Raw genomic sequence first — 7404 nt, 5'->3', positions numbered from 1 at the left:
ACTTATAGGTTCTTGTGTTGGAGTACTCTCTTGCTAGGTGGTCACTTACCTATTACATGCATGTTTTTGTATTACCCAGTAAGGCAAAGGCATATATATAGGCATATATCATCCTCTTTCACTATCAAGTCGAGTGAAACGCTTTGATCCATGCCCTCTGCCTCAAACACAGAAGCCGTGATTCCCTGGAAGATGCCGGCACATGCTTCACAGGAATATGGACACACAGGCGCCCACACAGTGGGACCCCGTACAGCGGGAGAATACACGTGAGTGCCCACCTGCAGCACCTTCTTACCAACTAGGGATGAGCGGGTTCGGATTTTGTTAATCCAAACCCCACTGAACACCGCTGATCCGAGTTGGGAACCGAATCCAGCTCGGGTTTTCCCGCCAGACTCTGTTCCCAGAATGAGGCAAAACGTCATCATCCTGGGGTCGGATTCTCACAAGATCTGGACTTTGTATATTTCACGCCTCCCGCCCCACCATCTTCACTCCAGTCCTGGAGAGTGTAGCGAGAGGATGTGTATCCTCAGTGTCTGTGCGGGAAAGTGGCGTGGCACGTGGGGTGGCGACCTGCTCTTTTGTATCATTCCAGTGGTGCTGTCTTGTGCTGCATCAGTCCAGTCACAGTGGTAGTGTCCTGTGCTGCCATAAGTCCAGTGGTGCTGCTGTAGAAGTCCAGTCCAGTGGTGGCGTCTTGTGCTTTATCAGTCCAGTGGTGGTGTCTTGTGCTGCATCAGTCCAGTCACAGTGGTGGTGTCCTGTGCTAATATAAGTCCAGTGGTGCTGCTGTATAAGTCCAGTCCAGTGGTGCTGCCGAAAAAGTCCAGTCCAGTGGTGCCTGCCATATAAGGCCAGCGGTACTGCCGTATAAGGCCAGCGGTACTGTCCTGTGCTGTATATTATTTACTCCAAATAAAGGGGTTATTAATATTTAATCCAAATACTTTTTACAGGGTTTGCCCTGTGTGGTGTAGGGGTACGCTCTCCTGTGCTGCATATTATTATTATAATAACTCCAAATAAAAGGGTTATTATCCAAATCATTTTTACAGACTTTGCCGAGTGTTTGTGGTTTAGGGGTACGCTCTCCTGTGCTGCATATTGTTATATAACTCCAGAAAAATAATGGAGAACAAAAATTTGGAGGATAAAATCTGGAAAGATCAAGAACCACTTGCTCCTAGTGCTGAAGCTGGTGCCACTAGTCATAACATAGACAATGAAATTCTATCAACGCCGTCTGCCAAGGCCGATGCCCAATGTCATAGTAGAGGGCATGTAAAATCCAAAAAGCCAAAGTTCAGTAAAATGACCCCAAAAAATGAATTTAAATCGTCTGAGGAGAAACGTAAACTTGCCAATATGCCATTTACGACACAGAGTGGCAAGGAACAGCTGAGGCCCTGGCCTACAGTATGTTCATGACTAGTGGTTCAGCTTTACATGACGATGGAAGCCCTCATCCTCCCGCTAGAAAAATTAAAAGAGTTAAGCTGGCAAAAGCACAGCAAAGAACTGTGTGTTCTAAGATGGTATCACAAATCCCCAAAGAGAGTCCAAGTGTGTTGGCGGTTGCGATGCCTGACCTTCCCAACACTGGATGGGAAGAGGTGGCTCCTTCCACCATTTGCACGCCCCTGCAAGTGCTGGAAGGAGCACCCACAGTCCAGTTTCTTATATTCAAATTGAAGATGTCACTGTTGAAGTACACCAGGAAGAGGATATGGGTGTAGCTGGCGCTGAGGAGGAAGTTGACGAGGAGGATTCTGATGGTGATGTGGTTTGTTTAAATCAGACACCGTGGGGGCCAGTTGTTGTCTGTGGGATGAATAAGCCCATCGTCATGCCTGGGCAGAAGACCAAAAAATCCACCTCTTCGGTTTGGAATAATTTCTATCCAAATCCGAACAACTACTGTCTATATGTACCTTATGTAAAGGTGTAATAAGTAGGGGTAAGGACGTTAACCACCTAGGAACATCCTCCCTTATACGTCACCTGCAGCACGTTCATAAAAAGTCACTGTCAAGTTCAGAAACTGTGGCTAAGACCGTAAGCAGTCCAGGGACACCTACAGTAAATCCCTTTGTCCTGTTGTATCCACGGGCCTGCAAACCACACAGAAACTCCCTCCTCGTCAATTTCCTCCTCAAACAGGATCGGAAGTAGTCCTGCAGGACATGTCACTGACATGACTGACTCCTCTCCTATCCGGAATTCCTCCGGAGAATCCTGCATTGCTACGCCTACTGCTGCCGCTGCTGCTGGGAGTCGTTCATCATCCCTGAAAGGATGATGGAACAACACTACTTCTTTCACTAAGCAATTGACCGTCCAACAGTCCTTTTCGAGGAGGATGAAGTATGACAGCAGTCATCCTGTTGCAAAGCGGATAACTGAGGCCTTGACAGCTAAGTTGCCGTTAGATGCGCGTCCGGTATCCACCATTAGTGCAGTGGGATTTAGACAATTGATGGAGGTAGTGTGTCCCCGGTACCAAATCCCATCTAGATGCCACTTCACTAGGCAGGCGATATCGAGAAAGTTCAGAGACGTTAGAAAAAGTGTCCTCAGTGTCCTAAAAAATGCGGTTGTACCCACTGTCCACTTAACCACGGACATGTGGACAAGTGGAACAGGGCAGACTAAGGACTATATGACTGTGACAGCCCACTGGGTAGATGTATCGCCTTTCACAGCAGCAGCAACAGCAGCAGCAGCGGCACCAGTATCAACATCTCAGAAACGCCAGCTCGCTCCAAGGCAGGCTACGCTGTGTATCACTGGTTTCACTAAGAGGCACACCACCAACAACCTCTTAGAGAAACTTAAGGAATTCATCGCAAAATGGCGTACCCCACTTAGACTCTCCTGGGGATTTGTGATATCAGACAACGCCACCAATATTGTGCGCGCATTAAATCAGGGCAAATTCCAGCATGTCCCATGTTTTGCTCTCACAATAAATTTGGTGGTGCAGCATTTTTTGAGAAATGACACGGCCGTGCAGGAGACGCTTTCGGTGGCCCGAAAAATTTTGGGACACTTTCGCCATTCAGTGACTGCATGACGAAGACTGGAGCGCCAGTAAACACTCTTAAACCTGCCCTGACATCACATGAAGCAAGCGGTTGTAACGCGGTGGAACTCAACCCTCTATATGCCACCAATATTGTGCGTGCATTACATGTTGGCAAATTCCAGCACGTCCCATGTTTTGCACATACAATTAATTTGGTGGTGTATAATTTTTTGAACAACAGGGGCGTGCAGGACATGCTGTCGGTGGGCCGAAAAATTGCGGGCCACTTTCGGCATTCAGCAACCGCGTGCCAAAGACTGGAGCGCCAGCAAACACTCATGAACATGCCCTGCCATCAGCTAAAGCAAGAGGTGGTAACGAGGTGGAATTCAACCCTCTATATGCTTCAGAGGATGGAGGAGCAGCAAAAGGCCATTCAAGCCTATACATCCACCTATGACATAGGCAAAGGAGGGGGTATGCACCCGACTCAGGCGCAGTGGAGATTGATTTCAGTGTTGTGCAAGGTTCTCCAACCCTTCGAACTTGCCACACGTGAAGTCACTTTTAATTGTTTCCGTTAAAATTGGATTTGACACTATATTGTAGCGTATTCTACTGAGTAGCTAATATGCGAAATATTAAAACCACAAATAACAAATATGTGAAAGTATAACAACACTGTGAATTATAGAAAAAGAAAATAAACATAGATTTAAAAAAGCTGAGCGTCTGTTTGGTGTCTGTTCTGTTAAGTCCCTGTTTTTGTATATATCAGTATTATTTCATGTTTGTATTCCACATAGATATCTATGTGGAATACAAACATGAAATAATACTGATATATACAAAAACAGGGACTTAACAGAACAGACACCAAACAGACGCTCAGCTTTTTTAAATCTATGTTTATTTTCTTTTTCTATAATTCACAGTGTTGTTATACTTTCACATATTTGTTATTTGTGGTTTTAATATTTCGCATATTAGCTACTCAGTAGAATACGCTACAATATAGGGGTATATTTACTAAGATTCGTATTTTTCAGAATCATGTTCAAGTTCAATCACGACTGACATCGACAGTGTAAATCTGCAACTTTTTGAATTGATTACGACTCATTTACTAAGCAGTCGTATTCGTATTTTCCGTATCTTCCGATGTCGATGTCATTCGTGTTTTTTTGCTGCTGAATGCGGCCGCGTTTGCTATTTTGCGGCCGCGTTGTTGCGTTTTTTTTACGACTGCGTCACAAGTCTGTTACGGCAGTGATTTGGAATTTGCGGCCGCGTTTTTACTCCTAAGTTTCGTTTACGTCACGCGGCCGTGATTGGTTGTATTCGTGAAGGAGGAGTGTCTGTGCATGTTACTATAAAAACGCCCCAAACACTCCGCACCTCGTGGGTTTAGCTAGTGGAGAGGAGAGAGGAAGGTGTATTTGGAGTTGGTGAGTTTGGTGGAGTTTTTGGTGGATTTGGAGAGGAGTTTGGTGATTGTTGAGTGCTGTACTGTGTGTGTTAGTAGTCTTGTGATCTTTGTAGTATTGTTTTTTCCCAGTTTGTAAACTTTTTTGTCCTTGTTTTTTTTTTTCAGTCTTTTGTCATTGTTTGTGAGTGAGTGAGCGTGTGTGTTGGCTGTGTGGTGTGTAGTAGGTGTAGTGGAGGAGTGTGTTTTGTGTTTTCATTTTTGTGTGTTTTATGTTGTTTGTCATGTCCGACTCAGAGGTCAGTGTGGTGGCGGAGGTTAGTGAGGTGGAGGCTGGTAGTGAGGTGGAGGCTGGTAGTGAGGTGGAGGCTGGTAGTGAGGTGGAGGGGGGTAGTGAGAGGGAGGAGGTTAGTGAGGAGGAGGAGGAGGGGGTGCCTGTTGCTGGATTTTCCAGTGATAGTGATGGTGTTGTGGCACCGCAGCCACGCACCACTACCAAGACTGGCAGGAATATAAAGTTCAGCTATGCTGAAAACATGGCGTTGGTGCGTGAGCTGATGAAGCACCATCGCCAATTGTTTGGTCAGGATGCTGCCAGGGTGTCCTCCCGCAGGAAGTCTGCCCTGTGGGGGCAAGTCATACTTGCTGTGAATAGTGAGGGTGTGGTGAGGCGGACAGAGGACACGTGCCGCAAGCGTTTCTATGATATTAAGCGGCGTGTCAAGGCCAAGATGGCCAAAGATTCCAAATCTGCACGGAGAACCGGAGGTGGGCCACCTTTACGTGTAAGCTATCGGGACTGGGAGGAGCCTGTGCGGGCATTGATTCCTGGCGAAGTGGTGTCTGCTACTCATGTCCGGGATTCGGACCGACCCACGCAGGATGGTAAGTTTGTTTTGTAATATTGTTCTTAAAATGTCTGTAAAATTTAGTTAATTTCATTTTTAAAGTTTAAAGGATGATTTTTTTCTCACAAAACAGATTGCATGCCTATGCTCCCTTAAGGTGTGTTTGTGTTTTGAATGTTTTTTTTTCTTTTTTTGTTGCAATTTTTGGCGATAATGCTTGAACATGTGTGTTTGTTTAAAATCCACAAAAGGTTTTTGTTTTTTTAACAAACAGAAAAGCGGGGAAATTTTTAAAACATTACATTTTAAAAATATTTGCAAGTACTCAATCTCTGCAATATCTGAGACCAAAAACTTATTTTAAATAAATTTATTGTGTGCCACATCAAGTACATTTTGATATTCAACTCAAAATCATGAATGTAGAAGCTCTTAAGCTTAAAAATTTGTTTTAAACAAAACCATATAGATGCTTACAGTACATTAATGGTTTTCAGTGGGTCATTTTTCCAAAAACATGGTAATAATGTTGGGGTCACTTTTTCCACAGTCACACAGACCAGCCGCCCAGACAGGCCTCACACAAGTCAGGATGATGCCGGTATTGCAGGTAAGTCTTCACTGTAGTCACATATTCTGAAAACACATAGAAGTACAAAATATTAAGTTTACATTTTGCACCTAGGTTCTGCTTCTGGAAGCCGACCTCCTGTAAGCCGCCCATCACAGGGCTTGGGCCACTTACCCAGGAGGCCAACTAAGACACGGCGTCTTGGCTCTGATTCCGCACCTCCATCATCCCCACCCAGGCGAAGACTTTCGGCAGTGTCACCCCAGCCACCACTGGCACTATTGTCGAGTTCGCAGAGTGATGAGGCCAGATCACCTCAGTTATCTGGTGAGTAAAAACATAAATTAAACACATAAGCAATAATATACACAGTACACTTAAGATGTTGTTAGTTGGTTTGGAGTTTACATGTTTTCCTCAACAATCAATGTGATGTAACGTCTTCAATTGCTCAAGGTGCTTTAATAAAATTAGATAAGGTCTTAGTGGATGGTCTAGACAACCTATTTGTATGAAAACAACAGATTTGAGGATACATTAAGCACACACACGTTCACATTTAAAAAAAAATATGAATAAAATTAAATGTTGGACCGAAATAAAAAAACCATTAGAGTGTTCACACATCGCCCCTGTCCAGTATGTAGATGGCTTACTTGCTCCGCTCCTCTGGACTATACAGGTAAGTAGTCTATATCGTGGTGAGGGGAGGGAATCTAACAGTGTAATGGTGTGGAGGGAAGTTAGTTAAGTGAGGAATATGCAAATTTGGCAATGTTTGCGCCTGTGTTGGTTTTTTAAAATATAAAAATTATAAATTGTTAACGTTGAGAAAAACAAGTGCTAATAATGCAAAAATGTAGTATTAGGAATGTATTAATGTGTTGCATTAGCCAGGCCAAATTAAAAAAAAATACAACATTGCATGTTGCCTACCCCATACAGAGCACAACTTGATGTCCGCCGAGGACCAGCAGGGACCAGAACAAGAGCCATCCTTCACACTGCAACTTACAGCTGTTGATCCAAGCATGCCAATACAGTTGCAGGATATACCCCAACCATCCATCAGTCCCCAACTGGCACAAGCTCCGCCCCCAAGCCAAATTCCTGGCGATTTTTGGGCCAGTTGGACAAGCCAACAGGCCCAAAGCAATGCCACCCTGACCCAACATACACAACACCTTGCCAGTCTGCCCCATCATCTACCGCGTATTAGTCGCAACTCGGGCAGACTGATAGTACAAGTAGGGAGAATGGCTACCTCAATGGAGCAAATTAGGGCTGAAAACAGCCAAATGAATGCACATTTATCCCGCATTATAGATGAGCAACAGCGACATCAGCAGGCACTCGTTCAGATCATTCAACACAATCAAGTGGTGAATGAGGCCTTATCCAGGATTGTAGCCAGCCACACTGCTACAAACACTCAGCTGATTGCCAGTTTAAATAATTTGAGCAGCAATATTGCTATGATGGGAGCTCAGCAAGTTACCTCCAGCTCGGGGACCACGACCCCTGTTCA

General features: G+C 44.7%; 1 long non-coding RNA gene across 1 annotated transcript; it reads left to right on the top strand.

Annotated features, from left to right (window-relative positions):
* The first annotated feature begins 5852 nt into the window (after window positions 1–5852).
* Window positions 5853–6924, top strand: LOC134969895 (uncharacterized). Its single transcript, XR_010189558.1, has 3 exons — window positions 5853–5915; window positions 5991–6203; window positions 6822–6924. It is a non-coding gene; the product is annotated as an uncharacterized LOC134969895 (long non-coding RNA).
* The last annotated feature ends 480 nt before the right edge of the window (window positions 6925–7404 follow it).

This window comes from Pseudophryne corroboree, chromosome 11 (assembly GCF_028390025.1).
Source record: "Pseudophryne corroboree isolate aPseCor3 chromosome 11, aPseCor3.hap2, whole genome shotgun sequence".
Lineage (NCBI taxonomy): Eukaryota > Metazoa > Chordata > Amphibia > Anura > Myobatrachidae > Pseudophryne > Pseudophryne corroboree.
Note: the sequence above shows the minus strand (reverse complement) of the source record. Positions and strands in the feature narration are given on the sequence as shown.